The sequence below is a fragment of the Scyliorhinus canicula genome, chromosome 31 (genome assembly GCF_902713615.1).
Source record: "Scyliorhinus canicula chromosome 31, sScyCan1.1, whole genome shotgun sequence".
Classification (NCBI taxonomy): Eukaryota; Metazoa; Chordata; class Chondrichthyes; order Carcharhiniformes; family Scyliorhinidae; genus Scyliorhinus; species Scyliorhinus canicula.
The window spans coordinates 11,029,568-11,048,797 of NC_052176.1; the positions used below are offsets into that span (position 1 = coordinate 11,029,568).

Below are 19,230 nucleotides of genomic sequence, written 5' to 3' on the forward strand. Positions count from 1 at the left end.
CAGAGAGGTTGAGTGAGTGACAGAAACCTGGCAGCTCCAAAGCAATGTTTAAAAAGCGCAGGCTTTCACTTTGCATAGAACATAGAACAGTACAGCACAGAACAGGCCCTTCGGCCCTCGATGTTGTGCTGAGCATTGTCCAAAAGCAAGATCAAGCTATCCTACTCCCTGTCATTCTGGTGTGCTCCATGTGCCTATCCAATAACCGCTTGAAAGTTCCTAAAATGTCCGACTCCACTATCACAGCAGGCAGTCCATTCCACACCCTAACCACTCTCTGAGTAAACAACCTACCTCGGACATCCCTCCTATATCTCCCACCCTGAATCTTATAGTTATGCCCCCTTGTAACAGCTACATCGACCCGAGGTAATAGTCTCTGAACGCCCACTCTATCTATCCCCCTCATCATCTTATAAACCTCTATTAAGTCGCCTCTCATCCTCTTCCACTCCAAAGTGAAAACCCCTAGCTCCCTCAACCTTTCCTCATGAGACCTATCCTGCAAACCAGGCAGCATCCTGGTAAATCTCCTTTGCACCCTTTTCAATGTGTCCACATCCTTCCCACAATGAGATGACCAGAACTGCACACAATACTCCAAATATGGTCTCACCAGGGTCATATATAGTTGCAGCATAACCCCGCGGCTCTTAAACTCAAGCCCCCTGTTAATAAACGCTAACGCACTATAAGCCTTCTTCATGGCTCTATCCACTTGAGTGGCAACCTTCAGAGATCTGTGGACATGAACCCGAAGATCTCTCTGTTCCTCCACATTCCTCAGAACCCTGCCATTGACCCTGTAATCCACATTCACATTTTTTCCACCAAAATGAATCACCTCGCACTTATCAGGGTTAAACTCCATCTGCCATTTTTCGGCCCAGCTCTGCATCCTATCAACGATGGATACGTGGGTTTGAGTAGGGTTATCATTGCTCGGCACAACATGAAGGGCCTGTTCTGTGCTGTACTGTTCTAATGTTTCTTTGCAGCCTTCAACAGCCCTCCACCTCATCCACTACTCCACCAATCTTGGTGTCATCAACAAATTTACTGACCCACCCTTCAGCCCCCTCCTCCAAGTCATTGATAAAAATCACAAATAGCAGAAGACACAGCACTGATCCCTGTGGTACACCGCTGGTAACTGGTCTCCAGTCTGAAAATGTTCCATCCACACCACACTCTGTCTTCTATGTGATAGCCAGTTACTTATCCAATTGGCCAAATTTCCCTCTATCCCACACCTCTTTACTTTCTTCATGAGCTGACCATGGGGAAACTTATCAAACGCGTTACTAAAATCCATGTCTACGACATCAACTGCTCTACCTTCATCGACACACTTAGTTACCTCCTCAAGGAATTCAATCACGTTTGAGCAGGAAGAGTAAAAATAAACAGAGCTTTACTTCCATGTTCAACGGCTGCAGAATTACCACGGATCTCGGATTTCGAGTGCATGAGTCACGAAAACTGATTGTGTCAGTGCAACAAGTAATTAAGAAGGTGAGTAGAATTCTATCCTTATTCTGAGAGGGTTTGAACATAAAAGTAAGGGTGTTATTCTTGAGTTGTAAAGGCAATTGGTGAAACCACATCACAGGATCAGAGAATTGTTACAGCGCAGAAAGAGGTCTTTTGGACAATCGTGTTTGCACCGTCTCTCCAAACAAGCATTGCGACTTCGTACCATTCCCCTGCCCTTTCCCCGAATTTCTACATTTTTTTTCTATTCAAGTAATCACCCGATGCTCTCTTGAAAGCTTCAGTTGAAAATGCTGCACCACACTTCCAGTCAGTGCATTGCAGACCCGAAGCACTCGTTATGCAGAAGAGTTTCTTTTTCAAACATCACATTTGCTTCCTTTGCACATCAATTGAAATCGGTGCCCTCTCGTTCTTGTTATTTTTCTCGGCGGAAGTGTGTCTCTCTGTTTACTCCGCCCAGCCCCCTCATGATTTCGAACATCTCCATCAAATCTCCTCTCAGTCTCATCCTCTCCAAGGAGAACATTCCCAACATCTCAAACCTAACATCATGAATGGAACCAATCCTGTAAACCCATTCCTCACGCTGCACAATCCGTCCACAGCCTTCCAATATTGTGACTCCCAGAGCTGTGCAAAATATTCCAGCTGATGTCTAACTGGTGGCTTGTACCAATTCAGCATAACCTCCTTGCTCTTGTTCTCTTTTCCACTCGTAGTAAAGACCAGAATAAGATTTGCTTTATTACCTGTTCTATCCACGTGTCCTGCTACCTTCAATTATCAATCCACAGAAACACTCAGTTCTCTCTGCTCCTTTATCCCATAAATATTTTACCGGCAGCACGGTAGCATAGTGGTTAGCACTATGGCTTCACAGCGCCGGGTCTCAGTTTCGATTCCGCTTGGATCACTGTCTGTGTTCTCCCTGTGTCTGTGTGGTTTTCCTCCGGGTCCTCCGGTTCTCTCCCACACTCCAAAGATATGCAGGTTAGGTCGATTGGTCATGTTAAATTGCCCTGAGGTTAGATGGAGTTGCTGGGATGCGGGGATAGGGTGGAGGTGTTGGCTTCAGTGGTGAGCTCTTTGTCGAGCCGGTGCAGAGTCCATGGTCCGAATGGCCACTGTCAATTCTATGATTCTATACTTTACGACCAAAATGCATCATCTCACACGTCTCCAAAATGAAAATCATCCTTTGTCGCTTGAAGGTCTAGACTGCCCACGTCTCAGTTTACAAAATTGCTAAGTTTGTACCAACATCAAACTTTGAACCTGTTCCCTGGACACCATGATCTATCACATTGTTATATATCAGGGAAAGCAAATGTTCCAATAGGAACCCATGTGGAACACTACAAACCTTCTTCCTGTCCGAAAAGTCTCCACTGACCATTATATTTTGTTTCTGATTATTCAGCCACCTTTATATCCATATTGCTGCTGTGCCTTTTATTCCAGGAGCGATAACATTTCGCTGATTCTGTGCGATTTTTGTCTCCTTATTTAGGGAAAGATGTCAATTCCTTGGAGACGGTTCAGAGGAGGTTCCTCCATTGGTGTCAGTAATGAGCGGGTTTTCTATTGAGGAAAGTTCAGACAGACTGCACTTGTTTCCAGTGGAGATGTGAAGAGTGACAGTTGATCTGATTGAAGTACATCAGGTTTTGAATGGTCTTGACACGGTGGACGTGGAAAGGATGTCTCTGCTTGTGGGTGAGAGCAGAACTACTGGGCAGCGAAAACAAGGATGTCTCCCTTTACGGACGGAGATGTGGAAATTTCTCACTCTCAGAGAGTTGTGCGGCTTTGGAACTCTGCCTCAGGAGGCGGCGGAAGCGGGACATTGATGACTTTTAAGGCGGAGATTGAAAGATTCTTATTCAGCAAATAAATCAAAGTTTTATCGGTGTTACATACAAATTTTGCATTCAGCCAACTACCTGGATGTACAAGCGTTCGTTTGTTTTACTTGATATATGGGGATAAATTCACAGTCCTACACCATGGTCAAATGGTCTTTAAATGTCGTGTTTGTTTCTTCACGTGTTCTGCATTGATATATTCTCTGGAGCTCAGACCTGCTCCCGATTTCTGTCAATGACACCATATCGATCGTACTGATTTTAAAAAATAGGGCTCGTCTGGGATTTGAACCCAGGACCTGTCGCATTTTACCACAAACGTAAGTCCCTAAACACCCACACCAACAAGCCGCCCAACCACCTTCCCACTCAAACCAGATTATCATTGGCTCCCGAAGCTTATTGTATCAGCTCAATTCTTAATTCCTGTTCTATTTCGTTTGGTTGCTAAAATGAAATCAAAAGAGACATTTTTTGTCCCTTGCTTGTCGTACTGGGATGATTGGGTAAATTGGGTTGTTTTTGGTTTGTTGGCCTCCACTGCAAACATACGGGACCAGTGTTTGCCGTTGCTGAGTAAGCACGGGGCAATGGTCACTCCGAACGATTCTGTAATGAAGCTGCTCATCAAGTATTCTCTTTCTCAATCTGCTGAAGGCTGAGCTGACACATTGGAGGTGAGGGCGATTCCTATCTGCTGGATATGCCTTTTTCCAGTGTAGGTTTCCTGTCATGGAAAACGGTCCACATTTTCCACGATCTCGCCATTTTATTCTGTGTGCCATTCTATGTGAGTGTTGACAACATAAGTCAGCTCTTGGAATGCATCATATTTCAGTCAGTGGTGTGTGGAAAGTAGGATTCAGTCTGTGGAGCTCTGTCTCCCATACTCTATATGTTCAGAGTGACCATTGCACAGTCCCTGTGGATTCGCTCCATTGGGTTATTTGACACTATCACCCTGCTAAATGGGATCAATTTTGAAATACAATTCCTGTATATTTCATTCTCTGACACTATATGACAGAGTCAGATTCATTCCATATTTGTAATATTCCGGTAATTCATAGGGTTCTGGCATATCGGCTGTAACAGTCTGTCTTTGGGATTCAGTTAAATCGCTTTGCGAGAGTCTCTCGGACTGTATGAGAGTCTGTCATTCATTCTGTCTCATTCCTTCTCTGAAAATCTGTGTGAAGGTCGAACTAAATCTGTAACGATCAACCTCTGATATTGTTATTGAGTGGATAAAATCATGATGTTGTTGGCCAATTTCCGTTAAAATGTCTGCACATCAGAATCAAGATCAGAATATGGAGATGCCGGCGTGGTATTGGGGTGAGCACAGCAAGAAGTCTGACAACACCAGGTTAAAGTCCAACATGTTTGATACAAACATTAGCTTTCGGAGCACTGCTGCTTCTTCAGGTGAATTAAGTGTCCTTCACCTGAGGGAAGGAGCAGTGCTCCGAGAGCTAGTGTTTGTAGCAAACATGTTGGACTTTAACCTGGTATTGTAAGACTTCTTACTGTCCACATCAGAAGGTTGCGTTCAAATCACTTCAGGCTCACGGAGTTTTTCAGCAGTTGGTTCCAGGAACTTCTCTCTGTGTGGGTATGCTCCCGAAATGACTCAGTTCAAAAGCACGATGAAGTGATTTGAACGCAAACTTCTGATGTGGACAGTAAAATGTCTTACAACACCAGGTTAAAGTCCAACATGTTTGCTACAAACACTATTGATGTGCCATCAATTGCACGAGAGACGAGTTGCTTTACAAAAGTTAGGCTTTAATAAACTAGAATTTAGCCCTGCGGTTGTCTACAATAAAATGGACGACCACCGGGCGTTTGACTATTTATACCTAGGCAAGGAGGCGTCGACCAATCGGTCGAGAGGCACATGACCGACCAGGGCCAATGGTAAGCCGGTGTTCTGCCCCAATGGCAGACAGGTATGCAAATCATATCACCACATTCACCCCTTGCGGAGAACGAAGCGGGGAGGGGGATATCAGCGAGAGCCGGAGCGGGGGTGGGGGGGGGGGGGGGGGTGGGGGGGGGGGGGTTGGGGGGGGAGAGAACTGGTGATATGAGTAGCAGCTGGGAGGACAATGATTTTCTCTCCTTTCCTTTATCAAATTTGGGGGCTTCCCACTGGCCCAGACAATAAGCAATATTACACAAAGTCCCAACAAAGGCCATGGAGCTGTTGAAATTTAGATTGATTCGATCCGTCTTTTCGTGGCCCGTGACGTTCTGGCAGACCGCCGCAGTGGAGGAGGTGACGTCATGTCCGCCGATGGTGGTGGTTCCGCTGACGTCCTGGAGTCCGGGAGCGACGGTCCTTGAATAGTCTCCGTCACCCGAGCTGGCTGTGGAAACGCCATGGATGGGGAAGGGGGAACCTGAGTGGGGCGCTGGGGGGGGGGAAAAACCGGGGGGGTTCTGTGGTGGAGGGGGGGAAGCCCGCACGCCGGCGGGTGCCAGGTCCCGGAGGGAGACTATGTCCTGCCGACCGTCGGGGTACTCCACATATGCATACTGCGGGTTAGCGTGGCGTAACTGGACTTCTCCACCAACGGGTTGGACATGTGTACCCGCACATGCTTCTGGAGCAAGATGGTCCCGGGGGTGACCAGCCATGTCGGGAGACGGGATCCAGAGGATGACTTTCTGGAGAAAACAAGAAGACGTTCATGAGGTGTCTGATTAGTTGTGGTATAGAGGACTGAGCGGATAGAAGGTAGGGCATCGGGGATAACCTCTTGCCATCAGGAAATAGGGAGATCTCTGGACAGGAGGGCCAGTAGTATGGTCTTCCAGATGGTACCATTCTCCCGCTCGACCTGTCCGTTACACCTGGGGTTATAGCTGGTCGTCCTGCTAGAGGCAATGCCCCTGTTGAGCAGGAATTGACGCAGCTCGTCGCTCATAAAGGAGGACCCCCGATCGCTGTGTATGTATGTGGGGTAGCCGAACAGGGAGAAGACGGAGAGGAGGGCCTTAATCACGGTCGATGTTGTCATGTCGGGGCAGGGAATGGCAAAGGGGAAGCGGGAGGATTCATCAATTACCGCCAGGAAGTAAATGTTGCGATTGTTAGAGGGAAGGGGCCCCTTGAAGTCAATGCTGAGACGTTCGAAGGGGCGGGATGCTTTGATCAGGTGTGAGCGCTCGGGGCGGTAGAAGTGCGGTTTGCACTCTGCGTAGATGTCGCAGTCATGGGTTACTGTCCTGATTTCCGCGATGGAGAAAGGCAGGTTGCGGGCCTTAATGAAATGGTAGAGACGGGTCACCCCTGGATGGCAGAGGTCCGCGTGGAGGGAGCGGAGGCGGTCTATCTGCGCGCTGGCGCAGGTACCGCGGGACTGGGCATCAGGAGGCTCATTGAGCTTCCCAGGACGATACAAGATCTCACAGTTGTATGTGGACAACTCGATCCGCCACCGTAAGATCTTGTCATTCTTGATCTTGCCCCTTTGTGCATTATCAAACATGAAGGCTACTGACCGTTGGTCTGTGAGGAGGGTAAACCTCCTGCCGGCCAAATAGTGCCTCCAATGTCGCACCGCTTCGACTATGGCGTGGGCTTCCTTTTCCACAGACGGTTGGCGGAGTTCGGAAGCCTGGAGAGTTCTGGAGAAGAAGGCCACGGGTCTGCCGCTTGGTTCAGGGTGGCCGCCGGAGCAACATCTGATGCGTCGCTCTCGACCTGGAAGGGGAGGGACTCGTCGTTGGCACGCATCGTGGCCTTTGCGATGTCCGCTTTGATGCGGCTAAAGGCCTGGCAGGCCTCTGTCGACGGCGGGAAGGTCTTGGTTTGAATGAGGGGATGGGCCTTGTCAGCGTAGTTGGGAACCCATTGGGTGTAGTATGCAAAGAAACTCAGGCAGCATTTGAGGGATTTGAGGCAGCTTCTGTGGAGAGAGAAACAGGTCGTTCCAATGAAAGGTCAGGATGTGAAATGTTAACTATTTCTCTTTTCACAGTTACCACAGATCCGTAAATTATTTCCAACATTCCCTTGTGATTAGCTGAATATCCTCACACTCTGTAACCTTCGTTCGCTAAAGTGACTGTTCCCTAAAGAGAAGTCTGCATTCAAATCCCACCCGAGCCTTATTCCGTTTGACCATCTGTGAGACTGAGAAGTTCCTCCGTAGCAGGACAAAACCTGTATTTTACCGGTTTAAATTGTCCTTCACTTTCCTGCGGATAATCTACAGAGATTTTAAAACAAGGACTGATTCAGCTCCCATTATCCAGATGTTACATCTTTCGACTAGAAATCAACTGGATTTTCCCCTTTGACTTGAGTCCTGCTCCCAGAGGATCTGCTCAGTATTTTCAATAATGTTTTATTTTGAATCCTCTGTGTCCAGGGAATTGTGACGCTGAAATTGCTCCAACTTCTGTCCATTGTTATCTACTCTGCAGGTATTGACTGCACCGTCTAATGGAGACATGCTCACAGGGCTGTGAGAGAGGCTCCCTTTCAGGTTTTAGGCCTCCTTTGGTCCATCAACCGCAACGGGGCGAAATTCTCCGACCCTACCTTCCGGGGCCGCCGAAAATCTCCGCCACCCGGGAATGAGCGGGGGCGGAATAACGCCCCCCCCCCCCCCCACCCCCATCAGCGTTACGTCCGCGCCAATCGGTGAGGCCCCTGCGGCGATTCTACGGCCCGTGATGGGCCGAAGTCTCGCCGCTGGGAGGCCTCTCCCCCCGCCGTGGTTTGAACCGCCTCTGGTAGTGGAGGAAAGACACAACAGACACCTTGCAGACGAGGATGGGATTTGAAGCCACGTGTACAGAGCACAATGGATTATGGTGCATCACCTTTACTGCATGGCCCTTTAATATCCCTCAATCTAACTTTGCGTTTCTTTCGCACGGTTGGATGTAAATAAAACATGAATCTATGTGGAGAAACTCTAACTGCTCCGCAGTTGGGCTTGTGGCGCGACGGTAGCGCGTCTGACTCCAGATGAGAAGGTTGCGTATTCAAATCACGTCAGGCTCACGGTGTTCCAGGAATTTTTCCCTGTGTGGGAATGTTGTCGAAATGACTCCGTTCAAAACCGTAATCCTGATAATTTTTTCCGACTATATCATCGTTCTATATCAGATTATACCGGCTATATCAGATTTACCCGCTCAGTTTATATTTTTGAGCAGTTTCATTACATATCAGGGGTTTCGGCTAGTTCACAAAGATCGGCAATTACATGTATTTCCTGCTGTGTAACTGAGCATGGGACTCCACATCCCAGGGTCGAGGGTTCGAGCCGCATGTTGGGCGTTTCCATATTATCATCTGAGAATATTGAACCAACTGTTTGGGCAGCATGGTAACACAGTGGTTAGCACAGTTGCTTCACGGCCCCAGGTTCGATTACCACCTTGCTGCCCATGGGTGTGACCAGAACTGCTGGTCAGTTAAAAACAAGGATGTTGCGCTTTTCGGACGGAGATGAGGAAATTTCTCACTGTCAGAGAGTTGTGCGTCTTTGGAACTCTGCCTCAGAAGGCGGCAGAAGCGGGACATTGATTATTTTTAAGGCGGAGATGGGGAAATTCTTGTTCAGCAAATAAATCAAAGGTTTATCGGACTTACATACAACCATTCCATTCAGCCAGTTACCTGGGTGCACAAGCACTGGGTGCGGTTTTTTATTTGATATATCAATTCCACACCATGGAGAAACGGTCTTAAAATATCGCTTTCATTTCTTCACGTGTTCTGCACTGAAATATTCGCTGCAATACCTTCACTGGAGCGCCACCTTCCTCCCGATTTCAGTCAATGACACCATCCGGGCTCCTCCGGATTTTTGAACCCGGGATCTCATATTTTATCACAGCTGAGAATCAATGTCAATGTCAGGAGTGGGATTGGAACCCTCGCCTCCAGATGAGACTGTGACCTGATGTATCTAAACGGATCGGAGGGGATTGCGCCGAGTTGGGTTGCGTTTTCCGAGGGTCAGTGCAGACTGGATGGCCGAATGGTCTCCTTCTGCACTGGAGGGATTCTATGATTACTTAAACAGGGTGTAACCGGCAGCATCAGGACACAAGGACAAGGTGAGGTCTCAGGCCAGAGCAAGAGTCCTATGGAATGACACACAGAACATCAGAAATAAATACATTTATTGTGGACTGGTGCCATCTCCTGGCTGAACGGGAGCCGTCCGACACGGACACTTTCATTCAGGAACATTTTTAATTGGAGTGAAATAACATAAACATGGAAAGAAGTTTTTTACGAAACAATTTATCAAAGTAATGCAAACCATCAAAAGGACGTAACATTTGACAGTAAGTGATGGGGGAATGCTTGTGAGCATCTCTGCCTTCCAAGCAGTTGATGCGGGTTCGACTCCCGGCCATCGCAATAATAATTTGATCCGCAGCGTTTGCGTGATTCCGTGGGTTTCGAACTGAGGAAGAAAGCCTGGAGAAAGTGAGGTGGCTGGAGGCAGGAATCTTCCCTTGTTGTAAATAGTCTGGTTGGATTGCTCACATCCGTCCGAGACGGGAAACTGTGATCTCGGTTTCTATTGTGGTTTATTATTGGATATTGTTACATATCTTTATTACCCCTCTATAGGTATTCCTGGAAATGTATATATAATCTTTTCCCTTTCCCGCTGTTAATAAGACCATAAGACCATAAGACATAGAGCGGAAGTAAGGCCATTCGGCCCATCGAGTCCACTCCACCATTCAATCATGGTTGATTTCAACTCCATTTACCCGCTCTCTCCCCATAGCCCTTAATTCCCCGAGAAATCAAGAATTTATCAATTTCTGTCTTAAAGACACTCAATGTCCCGGCCTCCACCGCCCTCTGTGGCAATGAATTCCACAGACCTACCACTCTCTGGCTGAAGAAATTTCTCCTCATCTCTGTTCTAAAGTGACTCCCTTTTATTCTAAGGCTGTGCCCCGCGTCCTAGTCTCCCCTGCTAATGGAAACAACTTCCCTACGTCCTTCCTATCCAAGCCATTCATTATCTTGTACGTTTCTATTAGATCTCCCCTCAACCTCCTAAACTTCAATGAATATAATCCCACGATCCTCAGACGTTCATCGTATGTTAGGCCTACCATTCCTGGGATCATCCGTGTGAATCTCCGCTGGACCCGCTCCAGTGCCAGTATGTCCTTCCTGAGGTGTGGGGCCCAAAATTGCTCACAGTATTCTAAATGGGGCCTAACTAGTGCTTTATAAAGCCTCAGAAGTACATCCCTGCTTTTATATTCCAAGCCTCTTGAGATAAATGACAACATTACATTTGCTTTCTTAATTACGGACTCAACCTGCAAGTTTACCTTTAGAGAATCCTGGACTAGGACTCCCAAGTCCCTTTGCACTTTAGCATTATGAATTTTGTCACCGTTTAGAAAATAGTCCATGCCTCTATTCTTTTTTCCAAAGTGCAAGACCTCGCACTTGCCCACGTTGAATTTCATCAGCCACTTCTTGGACCATTCTCCTAAACTGTCTAAATCTTTCTGCAGCCTCCCCACCTCCTCAATACTACCTGCCCCTCCACCTATCTTTGTATCATCGGCAAACGTGGCCAGAATGCCCCCAGTCCCGTCATCTAGATCGTTAATATATAAAGAGAACAGCTGTGGCCCCAACACTGAACCCTGAGGGACACCACTTGTCACCGGTTGCCATTCCGAAAAAGAACCTTTTATCCCAACTCTCTGCCTTCTATCTGACAGCCAATCGTCAATCCATGTTAGTACCTTGCCTCGAATACCATGGGCCCTTATTTTACTCAGCAGTCTCCCGTGAGGCACCTTGTCAAAGGCCTTTTGGAAGTCAAGATAGATAACATCCATTGGCTCTCCTTGGTCTAACCTATTTGTTATCTCTTCAAAGAACTCTAACAGGTTTGTCAGGCACGACCTCCCCTTACTAAATCCATGCTGACTTGTCCTAATCCGACCCTGCACTTCCAAGAATTTAGAAATCTCATCCTTAACGATGGATTCTAGAATTTTGCCAACAACCGAGGTTAGGCTAATTGGCCTATAATTTTCCATCTTTTTTCTTGTTCCCTTCTTGAACAGGGGGGTTACAACAGCGATTTTCCAATCCTCTGGGACTTTCCCTGATTCCAGTGACATTTGAAAGATCATAACTAACGCCTCCACTATTTCTTCAGCTATCTCCTTTAGAACTCTAGGATGTAGCCCATCTGGGCCCGGAGATTTATCAATTTTCAGACCTTTTAGTTTCTCTAGCACCTTCTCCTTTGTGATGGCAACCATATTCAACTCTACCCCCTGACTTTCCTGAATTGTTGGGATATTACTCATGTCTTCTACTGTGAAGACTGACGCAAAGTACTTATTAAGTTCCTCAGCTATTACCTTGTCTCCCATCACTAGATTACCAGCGTCATTTTGGAGCGGCCCAATGTCTACTTTTGCCTCCCGTTTGTTTTTAAAGTATTTAAAGAAACTTTTACTATCATTCCTAATGTTACTGGCTAGCCTACCTTCATATTTGATCCTCTCCTTCCTTATTTCTCTCTTTGTTATCCTCTGTTTGTTTTTGTAGCCTTCCCAATCTTCTGACTTCCCACTACTCTTTGCCACATTATAGGCTCTCTCTTTTGCCTTGATGCATTCCCTGACTTCCTTTGTCAGCCATGGCTGCCTAATCCTCCCTCTGATAACCTTTCTTTTCTTTGGGATGAACATCTGTACTGTGTCCTCAATTACTCCCAGAAACTCCTGCCATTGCTGTTCTACTGTCTTTCCCACTAGGCTCTGCTTCCAGTCGATTTTCGTCAGTTCCTCCCTCATACGCCTGTAATTACCTTTATTTAACTGTAAAACCTTTACATCTGATTCTACCTTCCTTCTTTCAAATTGCAGACTGAATTCTACCATATTATGATCACTGCTTCCTAAGTGTTTCCTTACTTTAAGATCTTTTATCAATTCTGGCTCATTACATAACACTAAGTCCAGAATAGCCTGTTCCCTCGTGGGCTTCATCACAAGCTGTTCCAAAAAGCCATCCTGTAAACATTCAATGAATTCCCTTTCTTTGGGTCCACTGGCAACATTATTTATCCAGGCCACCTGCATATTGAAGTCCCCCATGATCACTGTGACCTTGCTTTTCTGACATGCCCTTTCTATTTCGTGGTGCATTTTGTGCCCCTGGTCCTGACCACTGTCAGGAGGCCTGTACATAACTCCCATTATGGTTTTTTTGCCTTTGTGGTTCCTCAACTCTACCCACACAGACTCCACATCGTCTGACCCTATGTCGTTTAGTGCTATTGATTTAATTTCATTTCTAATTAACAAGGCAACCCCGCCCCCTCTACCCACCTCTCTGTCTTTTCGATAGGATTTGAATGGATTTAAAAACACTGAAAAACTACTGGTTCTGTCAGTCCAATCAGTGGAGATGTGATATTAGCATCAATAATACTCACACACCACAGCAGATGTTGTCTGTTTTCCTCAGAGATAGTCAATTGACGAGCTTCCCTATTTTGCTACTTTGAGCGTCACAATGTTGTAATGCTGTCTGCTTCATTCCTGGGATCAATGTCCGGATCACACTGGAAGCAAGACTTTGATACTAACCTACTGAAAGGAAAAGGCGCATGTTCTGCAGGGTGATAGTGACATGTTTGCTTTTGGTGTGAGTAATAATATAAATAGCAGAGGATGGTTTCGATCCTTCGACCTCTGGGCCAGCACGCTTCCGCTGCGCAACTCTGCTCCTTATGTCCACAATATTCGCAATGACTGCTCTGCGGTTGCCAGATACCGATGCACCTGCTCCATTTTTTTCTTCGACGAAAACCCACGTGTTGTGAAGCTCACCCTACTGGACAATAACACAAACATCAGCACGGCTGTAACAGATAGAGAAAGACACAGAGAAAAACAGAAAGAGACTATCAGGGCACACACACAATGACACACACAAAAGGTGCCGAGCAAACCAGCAAGATACTGAGATGGACAAACTGGTTATTTAGGAAAAAGGGGGTTTCTGTTGCACAAAGATAGGCAATTAAATGTATTTCCTACTGTGTAACTGTTCTCTCTGCTGTGTGACTGTTCTCTCTGCTGTGTAACTGTGCTCTCTGTTGTGTAACTGAGCTCTCTACTGTGTAACGGAGCTCTCTGCTGAGTAAATGAGCTCTCTGCTGTGTAACTATTCTCTCTGCTGTGTAACTGAGCTTTCTCTGCTGAGTAACTGAGCTCTCTGCTGTGTAACTGTTCTCTCTGTCGTGGAACCGTGACCCTGCCTTGACAGATCTTCACTGTGGTTGTCTCAAATCATTCCCTGTTGCGGAAATGTGTTCCCGGTTGTGGAAATATAATCCGTCTGAAGCAGGACCTTCCTCCGCCATTACTGGGACCAAATTCCAATTCCAGATTTATCAACTCTTGTCACGAAAGATTAGTTCCAGCGGCTGGATTCTCAGTCCAGGGACATAATCTTGTGTTCCTGTTATCAAAACAGATCGTTCACCTGAACATTGTCAGATAACAATATGGAAGTACCCAACGTGGGGCTCGAACTCACGACCCCGAAGTTAAGAGCCCCATGCTATACCGACTGAGCTAGCCGGATTGGTGCCAAAAACGCTATTACCCCTCTTCCTGAGGAGATCAGAATTTGCTAACTTTGTGTTAAATCGTTTCCTAAAATTCCGATTCATTCTTCGGTCACAGTCGCTGGGAGCAGGGCTCGAACCTTCTGGGGAAAGTCCAACACCTTAACCACTCGATCATCGCAGCTAAGTTCAGTAGGTCATTCATTAATAATGCGGTCGATATAAAACATTATAAAACCAGCCTGGAATCACTCCAGGAAGTTCTTGCATTCCTGCGATGAACGGTGCCCCGGTGTTTGTGTGAGTTGTGGTTGAATCGGCCTTAAAAATGACCATTGGATTTGGTGAGAAGCCTTGAGAGAGTCGAAATTCCAGGCTCCCTAAACGCACAATTCCACTGATTCAATTGTTTGCGGAAGAAAATCAGTTCAATTGGAAATATCCTCGAAGTTCATTTTTGCTTTACATGGAACAGCTCCGAACTTCCCAGTCTAGATCCAAATTAAAGCAATTCAATCAGAGAAACTGACAGCACAGAAGGAGACCTGTGCAGGCCGAATGGTCACGTGGTTACGTGATGACGCATCCACAATAATGAGCTGTTCTCCCCGGATCGCGCTCAGAGCACAAGCCTGGAGCAGCTGCTCAAACAGTAAATACATTATTTTTTGTTACAAGTCCTTGGTCGCCAGTCTTTGAGACATCAGAATTTCTCCATGGTGTCTGGAGTGGGCAGTATGGCACAAGGGCTTCACCCCCTCAGCCCGCTACTTACATAGAATCATAGAATCGATCCAGTGCAAAAGAAGACCATTCGGCACAACAAACATGTACTGACCCTCCGAATGCTACCCACTGCCCTCCACTGGAATGTTGGGTCCGATGGAGAAACTCTGCCCCCCACTTCCAACCCCTCATTTGCGGCCCGCCTCACATGAGTGGGTGCAGGATTGGATGGTCAGTGCAGACTCGATGGGTCGAATGGCCTCCTTCTGCATTATACTGTTTTCCATGGAAACAGATATGATCACAGTATTTTTTCACATGGGATAAATTTTGGCTCGTATTCCATAGGGGATGGCCCCGTGGCCTAATGGATAAGGCGTCTGACTTCGGTGAATATGATGATGACTTCAGAAGATTGCAGGTTCGAGTCCTGCCGTGGTCGTTTTACACATAAATCCGGTGGAACTTGCTGAGAGCCGAGTTTTCACTCCTCAGCTCAAAGTTCCACCTTTCCATCCAAACAGTGCAGGCCTTTTATTGGATTATAATATCTTGTAACATTGTTCATTCAATTCGCTCTCATCGTAGTATTTTGTTTAGCCCCTGATGAATCCACAGTATCTGTTTAACTTGGATAAAGTATAGAATAAAATATTATGTATCAATCGGTTCAATACAATTCTGTGGAGGAAATTCTAATTTCGTCAGGAAGACAGACAGAGTCAAAGGGTCATAGATGTTTGCAGCATGGAAACAGCCCTTCGGCCCAGCTTGTTAATACCGCCCAGTTTCTATCACTAAGCTAGTCCCACTTGCCCGCATTTGGCCCATATCCATCTATACAGAACCTGCCCATGTAACTGTCTAACTGATTTTTAAAAGACATAATGATACCCGCCCCTCCCACTGCCTCTGGCAGCACATTCCAGATGCTCCTCATTACATTCTTTAAGCTCCTCATTATTTCATAGACCTCTATGACATCACCTCTTAGCCTCTTGCGCTCCAGGAAAAACATTCCCAGCCTATCCAGCCTCCACTTTTCACTCAGACTATCAAGTCCTGGTAGCGTCCTTGTAAATCACTTCTGCACTCTTTCTAGTTTAACAATATCCTTCCGAAAATAGGGTGACAAGAACTGAAAACAATATTTCATGTGTGCTCTTCTGAATGCCTTGTACAACTTCAACAAGACGTCCCAACTCTTGTATTCAATATTCTGACCTTGAAACCTAGCATGCTGAATGCCTTCTTCACCACCCTGTCCACCTGCGACACCACCTTCAAGGAGCTGTGAACCTGATCCCATAGATCTGTTTGTTCTGTAATTCTCCCCAACTCCCTTCCATTAACTGAGTAGGTCAATCCCTGATTTGATCGACCAAAATGCATCACCTCACATTGATCCAAATTAAACTCCATCTGCCATTCTTCGGCCCACTGGCCCAAGAAGTTTAATAATGAGCTGAATCAACAGTTTTTTTGTTCAGAGGGATGAAAGATTATGTCACTGGATTGGGAATCCAGAGGTCTGAACTAATCTTTGGGACACGGAATAAATCCCACCATTCAAATTCATGATGTAATAGATTTTCAGGGGGGTTGACAGGGTGGATGCCGAGAGGTTGTTTCCCCATGTGGGAGAATCGAGGACCAGAGGGAATAATCTCAGAGTAAGGTACCGGCCGCCTAGTTAAACCAAAAATGATGAGAACTTTTTTTCTCAGAGTATAGTGTACCTGTGGAAATGTCGTTTCGAAGCGAATGGAACGTCGAGGCTGCGTCAGTGAGTATGTTCAAGATTTAATCAGTAAAGAAATCAATGGTTATGGGTTTGAGGCGGGAAAGTGGGTTTGAGGATTATATCAGGTCAGTCATAACCTCATTGAATGGTGGAGAAGACAGGATGGGCCGAATGGCCTACTTCTGCTCCTACGTCTTACAGTGTAATGGGATCATCTTGTTTTGGGGGTTGGACGGCCGGTTCTGGAAATACAAAATCTGCCAGCAGTGCCCCAGATGAGGCTGGCGTCTGTTTTGGAGCTTCTGAAGCCGCATGTTTTCATGGTGCCAAACAGCTGCCTAAAGCTGGTGTCGTGATTTAAATCGATTATCAGACAGAGGATTAGGAATATCGGTATAGAGAATGGTGCAAGACAATTCACTCCTCAGGCCTATTGAACTCCGAATCTAAACTTTATCATCGTTCCGGAAACACTAAACGAATCATCAGGTCAAGCGGCCCAACGCGGAGACGCAGGACATGGATCATCGACGAGGATGGATTCAGACTCCCAGATGCAAAGCACAATGGATTAGCAGCGCATCACCTTCACCTTTCGGCCAACTCGCCATGTAACCTGACTTCACCAAACCACCTCATGGACGTTTAACATCCGCAATAACTAACGGAAGAATGTTGTCTTTGTGCATTGGTCCAGATGTGCAGCCAGATGTGAAATGTTGGAAATATAGTTTCTGTCAGCAAATTAAATTTCCATCACGTTAGCTGAGGGATTGTTCTGAATGGACTGATGGGAAACACTTCAACACCATGTCCAACATGTTTCTACACATTGTAAATAAAACACCGCGGAAAGACTGAACGATACAAACATTTGATCGCATCATGATGGACATCACTCAGACGCCTGAAACACCACTTCACTGTCAGAGTTATGACGATTCTAATTTGTTATCCACCGAATCCCTGCAGGACATTCGGCCTCTTGATCTGCACCGAACTTCTGAACGAAACCGGAGGCACCCGGAGGAAACACACGCAGATACGAGGTGAACGCACAGACAGCTCCCTGGAGCTGTGAAGCAACTGTGCTCTCCACTGTGCTACCGTGCTGCCCCATTTAATTGCAAGTACAAAGCCACAGCCACCCCGCTAACTGAACTGCTTTTAACAGGACTGTCATTGACAATTTTTTCGATATAAAGCATTGTAAACGCAGCCTGAAATCACTCCAGGAAGTTAGTGTTTTCATGCAATGACCGGAGTCCCAGTCTCTCTGTGAGAAGGGATAGAATGTCCGTGAAAAAAGCCATTGGATTTGGAGACCATCCCTTGAACTGTTGGAAAATCTCAGCTTCCTAAACGCACTGTTCGTCTGATCACATTATTTGTGCAACAATATCAGTTACCTTGGAAACATTCTGGAAATTCATGTGTAATTGAAAACATTGCGGACAGTTGGTGAAGAAGTTGTGTATTTACTTCGGCGCATTAACCAACCAATCAGAAAATGTGCCAGCTTGCACCTGACCAAATTTAACCAGCTCCGATGCCTTGAAATTCCAGATTCACGAAATCAGTGAATTTCAATTTCACCAGCTGCCGTCCTGGGATTTATTCTCTGTCCTAAAGATTATTTCTGTCCCCTGGATTCCCAATCCAGTGACATAACCTTTCACCCCGTGAAAAAAAAACAGTTCATTCAGCAAAACATTAAACATCATCCTGAGGAGATTAGAATTCCCTCCACAGGATTGTATTGAACCGATTGACACAAAACATTTTGTTCTAATTGGAGCATCGATCGTTTGTCCAGATCAAACAGATAGTGTGGACAGCTTAGCATCAAAACAAAGCACCAAGATGAGAGATAATTGAACGAACAGAAGAGCAAGAAAGTAATGTCTGAGAAAAGCCCGGCCATGTTTGGAAGGAAAGGGAGAATGTAAATAGCAGAGAATAGCCTCGATTCCTCACCCCGGGGTAATGGCCCAGCACGCTTCCGCTGCGGCACTCTGCTCCTTAAACCAGGAACTACGACCTCACTGCCCAGCGGCAGCCAGACAACTATTAACTTCCTCATTTGTTCTTCCAACAAGAACACACGTTTGAGCACACTGATTCTGGTCAGCATAGTTCAGATATTTTAATTTCGTGCTGAATGGTTGTTCTGAGAATGTGATGTGATTTCTTCTGCGACGTTGTGCTGATGGGAAAGTGGGGAGTGACTGTAATCACCTTCAGAGAAGGAAGTTCGGGGCGGCAGTTTCACCTCTCTGGGAACATTGATCAACCTGTTACTGATTTCTTCACACTGTGAGTCACGTGCGACCCGGCGAAACTGAAACACCAGCAGAGTGGCGCAGCGGCAGCGTGCTGGGCCCATAATCCAGAAGTCGGTGCATCGAAACGATCCTCTGCTATTTACTTTCTTACTCACACCAAAAGCAAGCAAATCGCTATCACCCAGCAGCACATCTGCCTTTTTTTTGATTAGTATCAAACTTTTGCTTTCTGTCTGATCCGCTCTTTGACACCTGTTCTTCAGCTACCCACAGTACAGTCGAGGTGACTAAGTTGACTTCTCCCAAACACTCTTCTGCCGCCTCCACTGGATGAATGTTCTCCTGTTTGGGTATTGGTGGGGTTCTTCGGCTGCTTGTCTGTGAAAGCAGCACCGGAAGCAGCTGTGGAGAGAGATTCCAGTCGCCAGAATGCAACTCTCCAATTGGATACTTCACGTTGCTTAGATCTCAGACTCTCAATATCTTCCTGTGAG

General features: G+C 46.3%; 1 non-coding gene across 1 annotated transcript; it reads left to right on the forward strand.

Annotated features, from left to right (window-relative positions):
- The first annotated feature begins 15,060 nt into the window (after window positions 1–15,060).
- Window positions 15,061–15,149, forward strand: trnar-ucg. Its single transcript is given in 2 exon segments — window positions 15,061–15,097; window positions 15,114–15,149. It is a non-coding gene; the product is annotated as a tRNA-Arg (tRNA).
- The last annotated feature ends 4,081 nt before the right edge of the window (window positions 15,150–19,230 follow it).